This window comes from Alligator mississippiensis, chromosome 1 (assembly GCF_030867095.1).
Source record: "Alligator mississippiensis isolate rAllMis1 chromosome 1, rAllMis1, whole genome shotgun sequence".
NCBI classification, from domain to species: Eukaryota; Metazoa; Chordata; order Crocodylia; family Alligatoridae; genus Alligator; species Alligator mississippiensis.
Genome location: NC_081824.1, coordinates 140708632 through 140730466, shown reverse-complemented (window position 1 = coordinate 140730466; position 21835 = coordinate 140708632). Strand labels below are relative to the sequence as shown.

General features: G+C 44.1%; 1 long non-coding RNA gene across 2 annotated transcripts in view; it reads left to right on the top strand.

The window, feature by feature from the left end:
- The window catches only part of LOC109281207 (uncharacterized), a 72649-nt gene extending 51023 nt beyond the window's left edge, over nucleotides 1–21626 (top strand). Inside the window, exons 5-7 of one of the 2 annotated variants that reach the window (XR_002087773.2) lie at nucleotides 16797–16906; nucleotides 18478–18748; nucleotides 18964–21626. This is a non-coding gene — a long non-coding RNA (uncharacterized LOC109281207). The remainder of the gene's footprint in view (nucleotides 1–16796; nucleotides 16907–18477; nucleotides 18749–18963) is intronic. The other variant, XR_009455614.1, reaches the window with a different exon arrangement.
- The last annotated feature ends 209 nt before the right edge of the window (nucleotides 21627–21835 follow it).

The window sequence follows — 21835 nt, the reverse complement described above, 5'->3', positions numbered from 1 at the left end:
GGATTAGAATAACAGAGACTTGGTGGGGTAGCTAGCATGACTGGAGTACTGTCATGGATGGGTACAAACTTGAGGAAGGACAGGCAGGGGAGAAGAGGAGGAGGAGTTGCACTATATGTAGAAGAATTGTATAACTACTCTGACCTCGAGTATGAAACTGGAGATAGACCTACTGAAAGACTCTGGGTTAAGGTCAGAAGGGAGAGCAACAAGGGTGATGCTCTGGTGAGTATCTGCTATGGACCACCAGACCAGAAGGATGTGGTAGATGAGGCTTTCTTCAGACAACTAGCTGAAGTTTCCTGATCACAGACCCTGGTTCTCATGGGGGACTTCAATCACTCTGACATCTGCTGGGAGGGCAATACAGCAGTGTGCAGGTAATCTAGGAAGATTTTGGAGAGCACTGGGGAAAACTGCCTGGTGCATGTTCTGGAGTGGCCAACTGGGTGCCATGATCTTCTTGACCTGCTGCTCACAAACATGGAGGAATTGGTGGGGAATGTAGAAGTGGATAGCAACTTGGGCAGCAGTAACCATGAGATGATCGAGTTCAGGATCCTGAGGGAAGGAAGGAAGGAGAGCAGCAAAATAAGGACCCTGAACTTCAGAAAAGCAGACTTTGACTCACTCAGGGAACTCATGGGCAGGACCCCTGGGAAGCCAGTCTGAGGGGGAGAGGACTCTGGGAGAGCTGGCTGTACTTTAAAGAAGTCTTACTGAGAGTGCAGGGACAAACCATACCTATATGCAGGAAGACTAGCAAGTGTGGAAGAAGACCAGTTTGGCTTAGTCGGGAACTCTTCAGTAATCTAAATCACAAAAAGGAAATTTATAAGAAGTATAAACTTGGACAAGCAACTAGGGAGGAGTATCAGAGTACTGCTTGGGCATGCAGGAATGAAGTCAGGAAGACCAAAGCATATTTGAAGTTGCAACTAGCAAGGGATGTGATAGGTAACAAGAAGAGTTTCTACAAGTATATCAGTAACAGGAAGATCAGGTAAAGCATGGGTCCCTTACTGAATGGGGGAGGCAACCTAGTGACAGATGATGAGGAAAAGGCTGAAGTCCTCAATGCCTTTTTTACCTTATAGAGTCATAGATTCTAGGGTCGGAAGGGACCTCAGTGGGCCATCTAGTCTGACCCCCTGCTCCTGGCAGGCAAGAAAAGGGTCACCAAACCTGGGATCATGTGATTCCAGCCAGGTGCCTGTCCAGTCTCCTCTTGAAAACCCCCAAGGATGGGGTGAGCACCACCTCCCTTGGAAGCCCATTCCAGATCCTGGCAACTCTGACCATGAAGAACTTTTTTCTAACATCCAGTCTAAACCTACTCTCCATTAGCTTATGGCCATTATTTCTTGTTGTTCCAGGGGGTGCTCTGGTAAACAGATCGTCGCCTACTTCATGTTGCTCTCCCCTTATGAATTTGTATGCCACCACAAGGTCCCCTCTCAGCCTTCTCTTGGAGAGGCTGAAGAGGTTAAGGTCTCTTAGCCTTTCCTTGTAGGGCCTTTCCTGCAGGCCTCCAATCAGACTAGTGGCTCTTCTTTGGACCCTTTCCAGGTTGTCCACATCCCGCTTGAACTGCGGTGTCCAGAACTGGACACAGTACTCCAGCTGCAGCCTGACCAGTGCTGTGTAGAGAGGGAGAATCACCTCCCTGGATCTGTTTGTGAAGCACCTACGGATGCACGACAAGGTGTGATTGGCTCTGCCAACTCCTTCATCACATTGATGACTCATGTTCATCCTGGAGTCAACAGTGACTCCAAGATCTCTTTTTGCCTCTGTGGTGCTGAGAAGGTCACCCCCCCAGCCTATAGGTATGATGGCAGTTCTTTCTCTGAAGATGCATCACTTTGCACTTGTTCTTATTGCATTGCATCCTGTTGCTTTCTGCCTACTCCCCCAACCTGTCGAGGTCAGCCTGGATCTAGTTCCTCCTCTTAGCTTCACCCCATATTTTTGTGTCATCCGCAAATTTGGACAGGGTGCTTCCCACCCCTTCGTCCAGATCACTGATGAAGATGTTGAACAGCACTGGCCTCAGAACTGAGCCCTGAGGGACTCCACTGCATACATCTTTCCAGGTTGACACCGACCCATCCACCACCACTTTCTGAGTGCAACCCTTGAGCCAGTTTGCTACCCAGTCTACCGTATAATCATCCAAGGCAAATCTCCTCAGTTTATTTATAAGGATGGTATGGGATACCTTGTCAAAGGCCTTCTTTACGTCCAGATAGATAACATCCACCACGACTCCTGCATCTAAACATTTGGTAGCCTTGTCATAAAAAGAAACTAGGTTAGTCAGGCAGGACCTGCTTGCTATAAACCCATGTTGGTTACCCCTCTGCATCACATTATCCAGCAGGCTCCCACAGATGTGTTCCTTAATAATTTTTTCAAGGATTTCCCCAGGGATAGAGGTAAGGCTGACTGGTCTATAGTTCCCTGGATCCTCCTTCCTCCCCTTCTTAAAGTTTGGGATGACATTGGCCCTCTTCCAGTCCCCCAGGACCTGACCCAAGCACCATGAGTGCTCATATAACCTTGCTAGTGGTTCAGCTATGACTCTTGCTAATTCCTCCATTACCCATAGGTGGAGTCCCTCCAGTCCCAGTGATTTGAACACTTCCAGTCTCTTCAAGTGTCCTTGTACCATGTCGGCACTGACTGTTGGTCGACTGATGTTCCCCTTGTTGGTGTCCGTGATGTATATTGAGGGTTTGTCTAGATTCCTATTTAAGAAGACAGAGGCAAAAAACTCATTGAAGAGCTCTGCCTTGTCCCTGCTATCTGTCATTAAACCTGTTCTGTATGGGTCCTATGCTACTCTGCACCCTCTTTTTGCTCCCAACGTACCTAAAGAAGGACTTTTTATTTGCCTTAATCCCTGCCACTAGCCTGAGTTCTAGAGCTGCCTTGGCCTTCCTGACTAACTCCCTGCCGGTGCGGGCCAAGGAAGTGTACTCCTCCTTGCTAGCTACCCCCTGCTTCCACTTCCTGTATGCTTCTTTTTTTGCCCTTAAGGTATCCTGGATGACCCTGGTTAGCCAAAGGAGCTTCCTGGCCCCTTTGGCCCCTTTCCTCTGCCATGGGATTGTCTCAATCTGAACCCAAAGAGTGGTATCCTTGAGAAATGACCACCCATCCTGGACCCTCCAAAGCATCTAGGCTCTTGGTTCCTAGTACCATGCTAACCAATCCCCTGAGACTATTAAAGTCAGCCTTTTTAAAGTTTAGCACCTGTGTCCTGCTAGGTATAGTGCCTGCCCTTCTCTGGATAGTGAATTTTATTATTTGGTGATTGCTGTCCCATAAGTTGCCTGGAATCTCCAGGTCCCCCACCAGGTCATCCCCTGTGGCCAACACCAAGTCAAGCAAGGCATTACCCCTGGTGGGACTCCTTACTTCCTGTGTTAGGTGGAGGTCCTGAATACGGGTTAAGAACCTGCAAGAGCAGTTAGATGTAGCTGACTGTTCTTCCCATCATATGTCTGGGCAGTTAAGGTCCCCCATGACTACCATATCTCTAGACTGCACCATCTCTGAGAGCTGCCTGGAAAATTTCCCGTCTACCTCATCCTCCTGGTGTGGAGGCCTGTAGTAGACCCCCACCACCAGGTCCCTTTCCCCCTGGCCCCCTTGGATCCTAATCCACGGAGTCTCCGCTTGTTCATCCTCCGATCCCAATCTGATTAGGGAAGATGTGTAGTGACTGTTCTTTGACATAGAGAGCAACACCCCCTCCCTTTTCCCTCCTCTATCTCTCCTATACAACCTATAGCCTTCTATTCCTACCACCCAGTCATGAGTAGAGTCCCACCAGGTTTCAGTTAGTCCTACTAGGTCAAAGTTATTGCTCACAAGCAAGAGTTCTAGATCCTCCTGCTTGTTTCCCATGCTCCTTGCATTGTATATATACACTTAATTTCCCTGCTGGCTACCCCTGGAATCCCCTTATACTGCTGTCTAATAGATTCTTTGATACTTACCGGGGCTGATCTTGTGGGTATCTCATGGTTCAGTGTTCCATGGGTCCTCTCCTTCCCCCGACGAACCTAGTTTAAAGCCCACTGGAGGAGATCAGCTAACCTGAAAGAGAACATACACTTACCTTTGTGGGCGAGATGAAGCCCATCCCACCCGAGTATGTCTCTTGTTCGGAAGTAGGGGTTGTAGTCCACAAAGCCGAAGCCCGCCTTGTAACACCAGCTCTGAAGCTGCAAGTTGACCTCCCTGATGCAGGTTTCATGGCTCTTCACAGGCATGGTCAGCTCCCAGACTACTGCACCGGGCAGCACAGTTTGGGCAGAATGTGAGCTGCCTCCAGTGGTGAAAGAACAAGTTAGGTACTATTTAGAAAAGCTGGACGTGTACAAGTCCATGGGGCCAGATGCAATGCATCCAAAGGTGCTGAGGGAGTTGGCTTATGTGATGGCAGAGCTGCTGGCGATTATCTCTGAAAACTGGTGGCAACTGGGGGAGGTCCCGGATGATTGGAAAAGGGCAAATATAGCTCCCATCTTTAAAAAGGGGAAAAGGGAGAATCCAGGGAACTACAGACCAGTCAGCCCTGCTTCAGTCCTCTTGAAAAATAATGGAGCAGGTCCTCAAGAAATCTACTTCTAAGCACTCAGAGAAGAATAAAGTCATCAGGGACACTCAGCATGGATTCACCAGGGGCAAGTCATGCCTGACCAACCTGTTTGCCTTCTATGACAAGGTGACTGGCTCTGTGAATGCAGGGAGATCAGCGGACGTAATATACCTTGACTTTAGCACGGCTTTTGATACCGTCTCCCACAACATTCTCGCAAGCAAGCTGAGGAAGTATGGTCTGGATAAATGGTCTGTAAATTGGACAGAAATCTGGCTGGATCGTCAGGATCAACAGGTAGCAATCAATGGCTCGATGTCTAGCTGGAAGCTGGTATCAAGTGGAGTACACCATGGGTCAGTCCTGGGGCCAGTTTTGTTCAATATTTTTATTAATGATTTGAAGATGGGATAGATTGCACCCTCAGCAGATTTGTGGATGACAGCAAGCTGGGTAGAGTAGCAGATACACTGGAGAGTAGGTCTATGATTCAGAGTGACCTTGAAAAATTGGAGGACTGGGCCAAAAGAAATCTCATGTGGTTCAACAAGGAAAAGTGCAAAGTCCTGCACTTAGGACAGAAGAATCCCATGTACCGCTACAGGCTTGGGACCATCTGACTAAGCAGCAGCTCTGCAGAAAAGGACCTGAGGGTTAGAGTGGACAGTAAGACGAATATGAGCCAACACTGTGCTCTTCTTGCGAAGAAGGCTAACGGCTTACTGAGCATTGCCAGCGGAGTGAGGGAAGTGATTACTCCCCGTCTATTTGGCACTGGTGAGGCTACATCTGGAGTGCTGTGTCCAGTTTTGGGCCACCCCCTATAGAAAGGATGTGGGCAAGTTGGAGAGAGTCCAGCAGAGGTCAACGAAAGTGGTGTGGGGGTTGGGGCACATGACTTCTGAGGAGAGGCTGAGGGAACTGGGCTTATTTAGTTGGCAGAAAAGAAGACAGAGTACGTATTTGATAGCCACCTTTAACTACCTGAAGGGCAGTTCCAAAGAGGATGGAGCTGGACTGTTCTTAGTGGTGACAGATCACAGAACAAGGAGCGGTGGTCTCAAGTTGCATCTAGGGAAATTTAGGTTGAATATTAGGAAAAACTCTCTCTCTAGGAGGGTGGTGAAACACTGGAACAGGTTACCTAGAGGTGGGGGAATCTCCATCCTCAGAGGCTAAGGCCCCACTTGACAAAGCCCTGGCTGGGATGATCTAGTTGGGGATGGTCCTGGTTTGAGCAGGGGGCTGGACTAGATGACCTCCTGAGGTCCTTTCCAACCCAAAATTTCTATTCTTCTATTAACGTGCTTACCTCCTTGTAGAGGGGCTGGGCAGTGTGAGGTGGGGGTGGGGGGAAGATCAACCAGGTAGGGACAGGGCTGAGCTTGCACCTCTTTGCTTGCTTCCTCACACCTCACGGCACCCTTCAAAGGATTTTGCAGCACCCCAGGGTGCCACAACACCCTGGTTGAGAATCACTGCTCCAATAGTTAGAAACTGTCTTCTGACTTCTAATCTAAATGTATCTGTATACAATTTGAAACCATTTGATCTTATGATGGTACTATTTTTCTACCTATAAAGCTCTGCATTTCATAATATTCACCCCACAAATGTGGTTGTAAACAGTGATCATATCCCCCCTCAATCTCTATTTTGCTAAAGTAAACAAGCCAAGCTCCTTTAATCATCTTTCATAAAAAACAGTCTCCATTCCCCTGACAAGTTTAGTGACCATTCTTTGAATTTGTTCCAGTTTAAATTAATCTTTGAACACTAGTGAGCAGAACTGCACACAGTATTCTAGATGGGTTCTTAACAATGCCTTGTACAATGGTATTAGCACCTCATTGTCTCTATGGTATATACTCCAATTACTAACATAAGACTGCACAACCTTTTTTATAGTACCAGCACACTGGTAGCTCATGTTCATCCTATGGCCAATAAATATACCCTGGTCCTTCTCTTTCTCATTGGCTCAGTTCTATGTATGCCAGTCTTATATAGCTGACACCCTTCTTATTGGTCTCTAAGTACATGGCTTTGCATTTCATGCTGTTAAACTTCATTCTGTTTCTTATCCTCCATTCCACAAGTTTATCTACTTTTTCCTGTATAATAACCACATGTTTCACATTGGTAATACTCCCCAGTTTACTGTCATCTGCAAAATCCCCAAGGACACTTCTAACTCCAGTACCTAGGTACCTCCTTATCCACATCTCATGAGGCATGGTATCAAAAGCTTTGCTTATAGCTAGATAAATTACACCCAATGCATTACTTTTATCCAAGAAATATGTAATCTTATGATACACAACCATGAACACACACTCATCAGCAAGGATCCTGGTTTTCTCTGTTTAAAAATCACAAATTCTGATAAAAATTGCAAATTCTCTGATTAAAACCCCCAAAAATCCATGATTAAAATGGAACATCACTATATATAAAGGTATCAATTGAACACAATGTTTTATTGACATATTTACAATTTTAAAGCAATTTGGAAGCCTACCACTGCCTCAATCACGGTAATAAAATAAATTCTAAATACCTATAAATGTTGGGATTTGATTTTGGGGTTTTTATCATGGAAAATCAGAGCCCCCTCTGCCCCCTTAGCTCACTAAGACACTGGTCCAGGCCTCTCACTCCCCACCCACAGCACTCCCCATTGTTGCTGGTGCCCCTCACTCTACACCCACAGTCCCCTGGGCCCCTCTCATGCCCCTTACTCCCCACCCACAGCCCACCCACCCCTCAGCCCTGCTGGAGAGCACCCCTAGCTGCCAAGGCTACAGGGCCAAGGACCCAGGTCTGCAGCCTCCTGCCCCCTGCAGCAGCACCCAAGCCCTGCTGCCACCCATGGAAGACAGCAGGTGCTGCAGTGGAGCAGAGTGCAGGGCCCAGCTCTCTCTCCCCTATGGGTGGCATGGCTGGAGCAGAGCCCATGGGAGAGTATGGGTGGGGGGTCAGGGGGGCTGCCCTTGCCCTGGGGCCTCCACAGCCCAGCTGGTGAAACCCAGTGTGGCAGGGCAGAGTGGGGCCAGGCAGGAAAGCTCATGTCACCACTGGGACCCCGTACCACCATAGCAAGGTGCCCCCTCCCCACCTGGCAGCAATGAGGGGCACAACTCTGTGCTGCCACCCCCGCTGCTGCCAGACAAGCATGGGGCGCCTTGCAAGGGCAGCATGGTACTTGCAGTGGTAAGGAGCTTCCCTACCCAGTCCCACTCTCCCTGCCACTCTGGTCCCACCTGCTGGGTGGCAGAGACCCCAGGCAGAGGGCAGCAGGGTGGGGAGCCTCAGACTACAGCAGCCAGCCTGCACCCACCCCTGCCCCATGCACACATCTGCAGGGCATGTGCCCCCGCTATCTCCCTGGGAGCGTACACAGCAGCAGAGAGCCAGCCCCTCACCCTATCAGATGAGCCGCTTACGGCCCCATCCCACTCCCCACCTGGGCCCTGCAGCTGCGCATTCTGACCCAGGGCCCCACGCACAGCCCTGGCTAGACAGCAGCCAGCCCCAACCCTGCCTAAATGTCTCCCTCTCTATGAGGGCCTTAGTTCCCCCTCCCCCCTGCCAGACTTATCTGCAGGAACTGCTTTCCAGACTGCCTGGCAGCCATGTGCATGTGTACGTGTGCACATGGTGCCCCCTGCCTGACCGCCCACTTCATGCTGTCCCAGGTCTTTGCAAAAGTGGAAAATCCACGTTTCTCCCTTAAAATTAAAAATTGTGTTTTTCTCAGTTAAAAGGGAAAATCTGCATTTTTTCCATTTTCTCATGGGAAATTGAAAACCCGGATCCCTGCTCACCAGTCTGACATTCAGTCATCTTTTGATACGTTATGTTTTGGCCCATTTTATGTTTCTTTCTATGTCTTTAACTATTTTTTTCCTTCAGTATCTGTACTTTGGAAGCAATTTGGAAGCCTACCAGTGTCTCAATCACTATAATAAAATAAATTCTAAATACCTATACATTTTCTGAATACCATTCTAAATACCTATACACCTCCCCCCTTTTTTTTTAAAGTAGGCACTACATTTGCCATTTTATAATCATAGGGTAATATCCCAGAGTTGACAGATGCGGTGAAGAATCTAGTATTCCATATATGAAGTCATTCAATATTCTAGGATGGAGATTAGCTGCCAGTCTCTTCCCTCCGCTTCCATCCCTCTCGCCCCCCCCCCCCCATTTTGTAAAAAGAAGCAATCCAACCTTTGCTTCCAATTCATACAAGGTGATTTCTATACTGATTTCTTATTGCCTTATAGCATGCCACCAATATCCACAGTTACCTCTTGCTCCTAATTAAAAACCAAGGTAAAGTATTCATTCAGTTCTCTACATCATCCTTGACCTCCACTCTTCCTTTAGCAAATAGGGCCCCCAGTCCTTCCCTGATGATTGTTTTTATTACATGACCAGAGGAACAGGCCTCCTCTGCATTACTTACAGGCTAGCTTGGCCAGTTCCCCACTGTGAATGTCGGTGAATACTTTTCTTAGGCACCGACTTGCCACTTGCATGGTACAGACCCCAAGACTCCCTTAATAAGTATATTGAATGCTACTGGTCAGCAGAGTATTGCAATGCTCCCACCTGCATCTGTCTTGTGAATCTAACCCCATGAATAGTGGACAGAAACAATTATTATCCATGGATATTTCCTAATCAGTGTCTTGCATTGATAGTATAATGACTGTTTGAGTTTCTCCTCATGAACTCACGTTCTTCCAGGTTAAATTCCTTAAGTTATTTGTTGTAAAAACACCCACTTCTTCCAAGAGAATCAGTCTTCCTTCTCTTTGATGTCAGCCAGACATCTCACTTTGAGGTCACTCCTGTCTTGGTGTTCTTTTTTCTGGGTCATAGCTGTATAGTGTTACCAGAGGGCTCAGAACTGAAAAGCACGACATTCCATTAACCATCTTCCTTCTAAGTAATCTGTATCTATTTACCATCATGTCTGGTCTCTAAAACTACTCTAAGCATTTACACAGTCAGTCCCATGCCTTCTTGCCTTACATTATTGCATGAAAGACTAGCATGAATCAAAAGCCTTATTGAAGTCCAGGCATGCTACACCTTATTCCTCTATCCCTGTCAGCTCCTATTTTCTCCTGTTCAATAAAGTTAAAAATAGCTTTGTCATCTATACCCATTTTCCCTCTAAGATATTAAGGTCTAGAATCTTTTCTCATACCACCCCATTTTTCTCCATTGATCCCTATTTAACAGCAATGTATTGTTGTCTCTATTTTAGCTCCTCTCTATTGTTTCCAGTAGAGAATTAAAAATTTGCCCACTGGTTTATTCCATTTGACATGTCTTTTTGAATTTGAATTCTGGGAGATAGCTCACCTCTTCCTGAGTTAGGCTGTGTTTTCAACAGCTTTAATAATTTGCTTTATTTTTACCCATTCTGTGATAGCCTTTATTTTTAGCAAGTGTTCATTTTCTGCCCCTGGAAAATGTATCAAGACTTCTGGCAGATGTTCCCCACTCTCCCTGCTGAATACTGAGGCAAAAGTAGTAATTCACTTTCCCAGCAATATCCACCTCTTCTGTCAAGTTAGCCTTGCCATCCCTCAAGAAGAGGACTGCAGTCTCACTCACTGACCTTTTGCTTCTTATATGCCAAATTTATAAAATCTTTTATTGTGTTCACAGCTTTTCCTATCTTCTTTTCCAGGCTTAGCTTTTTGGGTCATTTTCTTGCATTTTTCTTTCACTATAGGCTTCTGTACCAATTCCTGCTGCACTGACCCTGCTGATTTATAGGTCTCATATATTCTTCTTTTTTCTTTTATTGCTCTTTGTATTTCCCTGGTCATCCACATTGGTCATTTCCACTCTGAGTACATTTATTTCTCAATGGTATACAGATTTGTTGAACTCCCAGCAATATACCTTTGAGTACCTACTATTTTCTTGATGTGACCTCCTTGCTCACTTCAGTTTCCCAGTCTTTTAGCTCAGAAATATCTATGCTTTTCCTAGTGCTGTTTTATGCAAGTTTAATGTCTTTGTACTTCTAGTTTTGGGGAGTCACCACGTCCTAATTAAGTTTTGCTTCATATTTCTTATATACACCTCTGCTTGCATGCCTGCATGAAAAATGCTCCCTAACCAGATTTGTGACTTCTCATCAAGCAAGATCACAGCTTTAATTCTACATGTATAGTCTTTTCAATAGGTCCCATCACTGTAGAAGCCAAGTATCTCACAAATAATGAGTCTGTCTTTACATTATGCCTGTGAGGTATAGAAGTATTATCTCTGCTTTACAGAAGAGAAAACTGAGGTACAGGGATTAAAGCTGTCATTTTTAAAGGTATTTAGGCAGTCAACTTGGGATGGATATCTACCTAACAATGGATATTGTGTACCTGAGTACCTTTAAAAATCGGCCTATGTTGCTTGCTGTTTAAAAAATTGTCCATTTAAAAAAAAAATCTGGGATGCTTTTACGTCTATTCTTTTTGTTCTCAGAATTGTTGTTTCCAAATATAGGAAGGATTTCCAAATAACTGCTTCTCCTCTTTTGCTTGTCCCAAATAATCCCCTCAAGTCTTCCTGTCACCCACGCTTTGCCCTATGACCTTTCACCTCCAAATAAAAAGAGCAAAATTTACATGCCAAATTAGGACGAGGTTGCCAAATGCATCACTTTCTATGTAGCACCTTGTGTGTATTACACTCTCTTCATGTTCTTTGCATAGAACAATGGACCATATTCACTTTCCAGATTTGTTTAAGTATCAAATCCTTAAATAAAACAAGGAGTCACTAATCAGAATTTGCTTTCAACAGAAATAAGAGGTAAATCTGTACATGGATTTAGGCACACATCTATCATTTTAGGTGCATAAACCCAAAACTTTGCAAGTCTCAAAATTCCCATTCAGCTCTCATTAAATCTTAGAAACTTGCTGATATGCTAGATGTTGAAATTTTCATTACAGAAGATCCATAGGCACCTAAGGACATTTTGCACTGATATTCAGAATTAACCTTGAGGTCATCCTCAACCAACCTGAGTCAAGTGAGCTGGCCTTCCCCAGCCTGCACAGACCTCATAGCCTGCACTATCCACATTGTGCTTCTTATTTGTAAAGTGGAATCCTTATAGGTTGGTCAGTGGTCTCTCTTCTTCTAGGCTTGTCTAGCTACAGACAGGTGAGACAGGAAGTGGGGTGCAGAAATGCTGGAAATCAGGAACAAGGCATTACAAGATTTCTGCTGGTGGACTTCCTATGTTTGAGGCCTGCATACCCAAGTGAATTATTCAATGCATGCTGCTGAGGGGGAGGGCTGCGCTTCTGCCAGGAGGCAAGCTTAGAGGTTTACAGTGTAGATAGCAAATGTAGGCCTAAAGACAACTTAAAGCTAACCCTAGCTATTAATTTAGACATTACTTACATTTCTGCCAATGAGCACATGCAAAAACATCTCAGTCTTAATGATGTTAAGATACTCAGTACCCAAACCCTTTCAGGACTGAAAAAGCTAAGCATTGCTCACCTCCAGTAGATTGTCAGTGGATAGTGGATTTCTATCTAGTTTGTGTTTATAACACAGCTAGCCTTCACAAAACACAACTAGAAACAACAGGTGAGATGGAACAGTAAAACATTCTGATGCGGATGTCAACCTTTTCTCTATTGACACCAGCCATTGTGGTTAAGCACAGTCAAAAAGCCTGAGGCTGAATCAATTCAGTCTTTGCAAGTTAGTCTAAACTGCAGAGATTAAACTGAGAAACAAATGGACACACATTTACCTTTGATTCAGGACATGCATGCCTGCAGTGGCTCAGGCCAGAAGCCAGGGGTGCTACAGCACAGCTCTCTGGCACATAGCCAGCATGGGTTGTGTTTTCTCTTCCTCTTTCTGCTGTCCCCATGGTCTTTGGGGTTTCCAGTCCAAACTCACAGCATCACGACTCTTCCTGCTTCCAGGCACAGGCAGAGGCTGCTTCCAGGTGCCTCTGGCATTTTTAGTCTACAGTCCCAGCCATCAGTTAGCTTATGTGGGGAAAGGGGTGTTTAACCCCCTTCCCTGGCCCCAGCCCCCAGCCAGGTTTTGCTTGGGAGGAGGGGGTGGAGGAGGCAGTCCCTGTGTCTCCCTCCCTCCTCAACCCTTGTCTGCTAGAGCAGACAGAACAGCCCATGCTGGGATGCTGGGGGACTGTAATTTAATTTGAACCAGGAAGGGGTCTGGGACAGTACTTTCATAAACTGGTTTGACCCAAATCAGTTAAGTCTGATACTATATTCAACCTGGTTTATCTTAAACCAGTTTCAGCCATTTGGAAACTGGTTTATGTGCACTGAACATATGTTCTGTTACAGGTTTAAACCATGTTCTGATGCCCTAAACCTGTTTGTGTGTAATTTCTGTCCCTAAACTGTATGTCTTTTCACATGCAGTCTGGATGACACTGTATCTTATTAGGCATTTTTTAATAATATGGTAAATACAGAGTCACTACATCTTTATTCAGCAAATGATCATTTGAGTAGTTTATGAGGTTGGTCAGTTTGCTGTTACTGTAAAATGCCGATACCGTCAATAACTAGTTATGGCTATTATAAAATACCCAGTACTATAAGATAAATAGGGGCTAAATCCTGCATAACAACACTTCTTGGGCAAAATATTCGCACTGAAGTCAGTGACAGTTTTGCAGGGCAAGAACTGTAGGATTTCAAAATGCATTGTCTTTATTTTTCCATTTGGAAGCACAACAGTGCCTCAAATGAGGATGTATTTTGTTCAGGAGGTTACAGTCCACTAGGGTTACTGAGTAAAGAAATTGTCTATCAAGACAAAAAGGTTTTATTAGATAGAGACTGGGAGTCAGGAGACCTTGGTTCTATTCCTGGTACTGTCACTGTCTAACCTTGGACAAGTCACTTCATAGTCTTTAATTCAGTAACTCCATGTTGCAGACAGGGAGTGGTATAATGTAGGTAATTAACCCACTTCTACACAGCCCTGTGGAATTAGTGAATGCAAAGTGCAATATGAAGGCCACAAAGTATTATTCCTGAATGATTTTATTCTTGATATCTGTTTTTATAAACATTGTCCGGATGTGGCAAACATATGTAAAACACAACACATTAAAATAAGGCCTGCTGTCACAGATTATGAAGTGAAATCTTGAGAAAAAGAGAAACTGGAAAATACAAAGCCACAGATAGAAAAGAACAATGATAAAAATGAAAAATAATCAAATGCTGCTATTTATTTCCTCTCAAATGACAACTCTTATCAGTTGGCTTGTGTCAAAGGAAAAAATTTCTCCATGGCTAAATCCTGCACAGGCTTTTAATCTGTTAGATTTCGCTAAATTGCTGCCAGTATGTTGAGCTGGAGCTGCAATTCAAATCCCAACTAATAGTCCTGATTGTTATCTCTGAAATTATACTCACATTGACCTAATGAGTCACAAGGAGTGAGACACTGCTTCAAAATAAAAAAAGAAAGGTTTCTAAAATAGGAGCGAATTATTGTGTGAGCATTTGGCAAGGGATGACACTGAGCAGTGAAGTCCTAGTCATGTATCTCTCCATTGCATAACTTGAAGTTGTTGACGGTGAGGTAGTTAGCTGCGTTAGTCTGAAGCAAGTCATTACAATCCACAAGATGCTGGGGTTTACTACAAAGTATTTATATTTTATGGATGTTAACAAGTAAGAAGCCCTACACAACTGTGCAGTTACAAGCTCAAAAGGCTTTGTGAGATATTTTCTCTGAGGGTTCATTAATGTGGTCTTTTAATAGAGTACTTGCGTATCTGAATCTTTAACTGTGGCTATAAATAGAGTTTATAAGTACTTGACAGTATGTGGCAAAGCTGGGTTAGCAGTGTTTACCATTCTTCTCTGCAAGTTCCATTTGTAAGGATCTTTAAGAAGTGGAACTTATGCTTTCGACAACATAAACCTGCATGCACCCTAACATTACTGCACTTTTAGTTTGCTTTTCATCTGAGCACCCCAAAAATGCTTTAACATACCTTCAGATAATTGGGCCTCCATGCATTGAAGAGCTACTTTTTCCCCCATTTCAAAAATCAGGAAACACAGATCATGAGATGTGTCAAATGTCACCCAGCAAATCATTGGCAGAGCTGAAGAAAGTACCAAAGAACTCAAATAGCCTGTCTCATTAAATGCATAACGCATGCATTAATTCTGCTGTATTTTACTATTGTACCAACACAGAATAACTCCCTAGAAACAAATGAGATTACCTTGGATTATGTTAGTGTAATGGACAACATGTTTTTTACCTCTTGCTTCCATATACTGAAATTTTCTTTTACAAAGCGTCCCATTCTGAACCGACCACAATGAACGGCCTCAACTTTGTTGTTATTCTAAGCAAGCCCACATTTTCTGTTCACCAGCCAATACGAAGCAAACTAAATATACTTCCACCAGCCCCAGTGAAGAACCACAGAATTGCTCAGTTTAATATACTCTACGGGAGTGTTGTATGTTTTATGATGATATAGGAAGAGTTGTTGAAGGATCATATTTTTTAATAAAGCAACATATGGTATTATCCATAAAAACGTGCAATTTCTGTACACAACAGAACCTATGACATATCTCTTCTCTGGCCAGTGGGAAGCCCACCCAGTCAATATACCTACTATATATAAGCATTTTTTCATGCCTTTTTGGTGAAGGTGGTGATACATACAGGTGGTGAGACATCACTAACCTAAATGATGATATTTCAGAATATCTAATGAATCCTCAAGAAGCAAATTCCCGCCCCCCCAATCAGGACTTCTGTCAGCCTCTCATCCATTTAAAGAGCTTCTAGAAACTTTTTTAGGCTTCCATGCAACAACTCTATGGCTCAGTTGGTAGGGAAGTACAGGCAGGTCTGTATGTCTAAGAGTCACCAGTGCATTACTTTAATGTTAGTATAATCCCATTAAAATTAAAACTGGCACAGAATTGGAGTGACACAGCAGTGTATCAAACCCCCATATGTCTACCTAGAGGGAAATGCACTGAAATATATCCTGAAATTTCACAGGAATAAATAATTTTATATCTAACTCAAATATATATATATATTTTAGGAATCCTTTAAAACTTCTTTGGCCCAACATGGAGCCTGTTGTTAAAAGGCGTTTGGTAGGATGCCAGGCCTGAACACATTGATGACACCCCTTTAAAAATACCACAGGAAAAAAAGTGTGCTTTTCTCTGGCTGACATTTATTTTAGGTCATTATTAGGATTTTATGCTAGTGACTCTGAATGCTTCCATTTTTGGCTCATCTCTGATGCGAGTGCAATCAAGTTTTCCGCCTGCATACTTCCCAAATTTATTTTAACTACATTCAGCGTTTAGAAGGTAAGCAAGGAGGCTATTAGCCACCAGCCTAGGCAACTGAATGTTCACTTATTACATTGGAAGTGCTTTGGTTTGGATGTGTAAGAGAATGTGTTAGTCTGTAATGAGATTATCATGGGGTGTGCTGTATGAGGAGGCTTCTAAACAGATGGTTACCTTTATCTACTAACAGAGATCAACCAGAATAATTTATAACTCTTAAAATGCTGATTTCTGTGAGCATGTGCAAGGTATCCTGACTTCATAAATATATTGTAAACCAAAACACGATGAATATTTAAGTGCTGTTTCTCTCCCCCAGAGCAGTAGCTCATACCTGAAATAATATTATGCAGTTAGTGCTTTTAGGGTCACAGTGGCAGAGTGGTTAAGATATCACACAGTAGCTCCAAAAAATATGAGGTCAAGCCCTGCTCTGGGCTTATGCTGAAAGCTCATTCTGTCAACCCAGCTGTAAATAGGTACCTGCTTGCAGCAGCAGATCCAGGATGATGAAAACCGGGGTGCAGTGGTGAAGTGCTCATTGCACATGCATCCACCAGCTGAGACCAGAAATCTTGGGGGAGAGCCAGCAGTGAAGGGAGATGTGACCACACCACATGCACCCCAGCCCTTGCTTGATAGTCCAGACTGTGAAATATTCAAAATTGGCTGGCCACATCACTCCTGGGTGCACCCTGGGCTGCAAAACTGCCCTGTTGGTCTGATGAACAAATGAGTTTGAATGACCTTTGACCTCTTGCATAAGAAGCTTTTTACTACCCTTATGTTTGTAGCTGTGAGATCATGAATTGCAACTGCCATAGGAAAAGACACGGTGAGCCAAAAACGATGGAATAACAGCCACTTTCGACTGCTTAGAGCCTGCAGAGAAAAGACAGTAAAAGTAAGAGTTATGACTGTGCTCTAGATTCACTCATAATGTTCACCAGTCCAATGGATGGGCATCATTCATTACCTCTTTTTTCCTCTCAATTCTATTTATGTTTTGCTGTTCCTCCAACTCAGCCTCCCTTGAGACCTCATTCTTCCCTTGGGTCTCCCTCTCACCCACGATACTCCCCTCCCATGTCACTAGCTTCCTCTCTGTGCTTCCTGAGTCCCTATGCTCTTATTCATCAATCTGTTCTATCTCACTCTTAACACATGCCCAGCAAACCCTTTCAATCTTCTGAGCCTATGGTGTCTAGAGTTCCTTATTATGCTCCCATGCTGCAAGGTCAGGGCTTGCCCTTCATTTGAAAGATGCTTAACTCCAGTCCTTCTATACTGCGACCTTGACTCTGCCCCAAACATTTCAGAACACATTTTGAAAACAAGGGAAAAGCCTGTCAGGATTACTGCTCTGACCTGCTTTCCCCTCCTCACGGTGTAATTCTCCTTCAGAGCACTTATTTCTACTGCTGTCTCAGGCACCTGCTTTCTCCATTATTGAGAAATAACTGATGGGAGATCTTTAGCCAGCTCCAGTTAGAACAGCGTGAATTCAACTGCATGCTTCTCTTCTGGCAACATGGGGTTGGATGTGAGCACATTTTCTGCAGCTGAAGTCCAGGACACCAAACTGAGGACAACATTTGGCATCTAAGTACTAGCTGGTTCCATAGCTGTGCCTATATTTATTCATTTCTTGTTGATTCACTGTGCCTTCTTCTGGCTGTGAATCAGCAATTGACTTCCTTAGCAATTGTCCCAGCTGACTGAACATGGAGCACCTTCTTGACTGAAACTGAATTAATCGCAGCCATATATATTGTTGTACTAGAAAACAAGGCTCACTAACATGCGACCTGATTCTGCTCTCACTTGTGTTGGTGTAAAGAACCTGGTACCATGAAATGTTATTTATTTCAAACTAGAAGAAGTGAGAATAAAATGGGGTTTTGTATTTTCTCCAGAATATATCACTGCCCCCTCCCAACCCTCACTGCATGGCAGCTCATAGAGAAGGAGGGCTGGGGTCCAGCACAGGCATCACCATGGTCCCCAGAGCTAGAGAAGAGACCTGGTCAGACTGCAACCTCTACAATGCTTGGGACAAACATAACAGGTGCATTTGGTCAGGTGCCACCCTGCATCAATATTAAAGGGTGATGGTAAAAGGTACCCTATAGCATTGCTCTTTGCTGATGCCCCAAGGTGGGGACTAAGGGGTTTGACAAAAAAGTTACCCAGGCTAACTTCTACCCTGACGTTCTTCTGGGGAACGCTCTGGACAAATCACCGCGAGCAGGCTTTACTTTAAATAGTTCCTGTAAATAGTTTCATAAGCAGGATACCTAGATGCCCTTTTCCTTCCAGGGGCAGAGGGCAGTCTAGACCTGACAGCAGGCGGCAGAGACTACTCCCTATTTGGTTCCCTGTGACATTACGTTTCATTGTATCGGATGAGTGTTGTGTTCCCATGTTCTCTCTCCCTTGGTTAATACCACAGTCTTGTAACTGTTTTGTTGCAAGAGATGGGGCTGCCTGGGCCTGAAGAGAAAGATTGAAGCCCCAAGAGAGCTGGGGAGAGAAAACGTAGTCCTGGGAGGACAGAGCTGGAGAGAAAAGAATAGTCCACAGGGAGGACAGAGCAGAATTTGAGGAAGGACAGCGGGAACTTGGAATGGTACAATAATGACTGCTTATTTTAAATCAGAGTCTGCTGTGCTGTTTGGGACATTGGCACTCTAACCCTCTGCTCTTTTCCCTTTCCTGGGAGCTGATCAAAAAGGAGCTCTCAGAGGTAAGGCTGCTACAGATCACCGGAGAACCCAGGTCCAGGAAAGAGCCAGGGTCTCAAAGCCAATGGCTTGCCTCTCGAGGGCAGATGTACAACACTGCTAGATGAGAGGCAGGGGAGTGAGAATGCCTGGGGTGGGTGGTAATTAAGTTCTGGGGTATTGTGGGGGGAATTTGATCTGTTAAAGTATCTTATTTTAACATTTTATGTTTTTATAGGTTATTTTGACTTTTATTAAAAGCTGCTCCGAGCATTTTCTGAGGAAAGTATCACAGAAATCTAATAAATAAATATCTGCAAGAAGTCAAGAGGTCCCAACCTCTGGTGCTAGTCTCTCTGGCAAGTCATGTTTTCTGCTACCAAGAATCTGGCTTTCAGAAGACAGGAAGATTTATTATTTCTTGTGGTATGCAGCGTGCATGCCGGTGAAAGCAACAATATGCCTGCACGAGAGCTGTGCTTTGCCATACCTCAGCAAGGGTGCCTCACCTAGTTAAAGATAAGTAGTTTCCATCGTGTTGCATTTGCTTGCACTTCAAAACAGGTATCCCTAAGAGAACCGTCTTGTCCTAGGTGTGGAGAGAGTGCATGGGATGTGCTGCTATAGAAGTAATTTGTAACATACAGGGCACATCAACATATGTGCTTTAATGCACAGTAAACTATTAGAAAAGGCACACTAAGGCATGTGTAAATACACCCACAGCTTGCTACTACTGGCACCCACCTCTGCCAGTCATTTGGGCACCAGTTATTGCACAAACCTGAGCTCAGATGGCCCTAGACCTTCTCATCTTCCTTGATAAAGATCTCCAACTTGATGGGAGCACATCTCTGGGACAGTTTCTTCAGAGATTTTCTCAGCTAGACATTGCTCAATAGGCCTGAGAAGAAATGCTCAGCTGAGCTCTATGGCATGTGCAGTGCTATTTGTACAGGTAAACTGCATACAGCCTTTTTGTCCAACAAACGAAGTGGTCAAGTCACCTAGCCAGTGACCAATGCACAATGGGGTGGGAGAAGGAGGATTTAGCTGCACCGCTGAATGCAGTTACCTCTAGCCATGCTGGCAATTCTGAGATTGGACTGTGAACAGCCTCACTTGAATGCCGGGTTAATCCAAGTGATTGTTGCAGAGCACCCCTGCTGTTGACAGTACTTTATAACAGGCCCCCTGAAGGACTGCATGATAATTTCCTATAGAAAAACATGGGGTTCCACATTAAAATGAACTGAAGGTAGTACAGAGTAGCTTGTTCAGCAAGATATATCATCTGCCTGCAGGATGCTGGAGCTCAGATCTGTTATGACTGTCCATGAGCTTCTGGGTCAGTTTTCTGGGATGGGATTTGACCCATAACATCTTAAAAGGTTTGAGACTTGTTTATTTAGGAGACTGCTTTGCTACTCCATGGGCTGCTGCTTGCTGCAGTTACCATCAACAGAGAGGCTCAAGCTGATGGGGCCTCCTTGCCTTGAAAGGCAAATCATTGCTTTCAGGATGTCCTCAGCTTCAGTCCAAAATAGCCCACTGCTGTTAACCTTCATGGGCAAAACCTCCACTCATCCCTCCCCCTTCCCTTTCTTTTAGGCAAGTAGTGAGCAAAGGGATATTTTTAGTCAGCAGTAGGTTAGCAGGTTTATTCATGTCACATGCAGATTTGCCATTGAACTTGTTTTTATTACATGACTTGTTTTAAATAACTGTGGTAGGCACCAAGCTTCTGGGACAGATGTGTACTGTTCATTTATAGCTCCAAGTATATTTTAGCAGTGTACAGAGCTCTTCCCTCCAGAGCTTGGCAGAACCTGTTGGTCCAGAAGAGAGGGGCCCTGGCTGACCTGTCAGACCACACAGAGTCACAGCATGCAAGCTAATTGGCTATTCTTTAAGGCTAGGTACAGACATTCAAATCAATCTAAGTTATGCGGTTTTCTGTAAGCAGCATAGTTTAGATCAGTACGGAACAGAACACACATTTGCCCTTAGGGGTGGCAAATCTTAGCCTGGGTTCTACCATTTTTAAACCAGTCTGTGCTTGCCAAACTTCTGGTCTGTTACAAACATAGACCAGTTTCTGATAACTTACACTGGTAAAAATGTAATGTCTGTACTTGGCCTAAAAGCAGGAAAGCTTTAAAGGTTTTCACTTCAGTGATTAGAACCTGTCTCACACCTAATCAGCATCCCAGTATCTCTACACACGTGCCAGAGAAAACCCCCTTGTTTCCACCTATTGTTTACTTTCACTGAATTTCAACATGCAAGACCTGGCCAGGAGGTCTGAAAGGAAGTACTGGAATCATCTGAAGCGATTATACTAGGAAACTGCTGTAGAAGAAACCAGGACTTCTAAACTGGGTTCCTTGTTTGTTTCCCTGCCTATGCAAAGATGATCTCATTTACCTCTTGTAGCATTCAGTAAAGTATACTTGGTGACACTAGCAGAGTGCCTAGTCTCATCATAGATACCCGTTACACTTGGCTGATGAGGCAAGTTGCTTTTCATCTGGTTTCAGCTCCGTGTTCTCAATAGCTTCTTTTCTGTTTCTTGAACCCGATTCCAGAGGGGAAAAGATTAACCAGATTTTAAAGCATTTTTTAAAACAACTTGAATTGCCTGTTCATCAGTTTTTATGTTTGTTTTTGATAGAAGCTCTTTCAGTATAAAGGCATTTTCTTCTAATGTATTTGAATTTTATGTGTGTGCTTTTGTGCGTTTAATCCTGGTTTGAAGGAGCATTAAGACAATACAGATAGTTGCAATCCCAAAATTCTTGTTTGTGATGCTGGATATTTTGCACTTGTATGTTGCATTTGCTGAAATGTGTGAAGAAATAGAAAGTTCATAATAAAAAGAGAAATGTCTTTCACTACTTACTTCATGATTCTTAGTGTTGCCCAATGATAGCTCCATACCAACCGTTAAGCACAGATTACCCCACTAATTTTAATTTAACCTTACTAATTTTTATTTATTTTAACAAAATGTTATCCTCCCTTTATATAAAATCATGAACAACATAGAAAGGAAGCCTCTCCAATCTAATATTTGCAGGAGAAAGTAATTTAGGCATTAAGGAAATGAA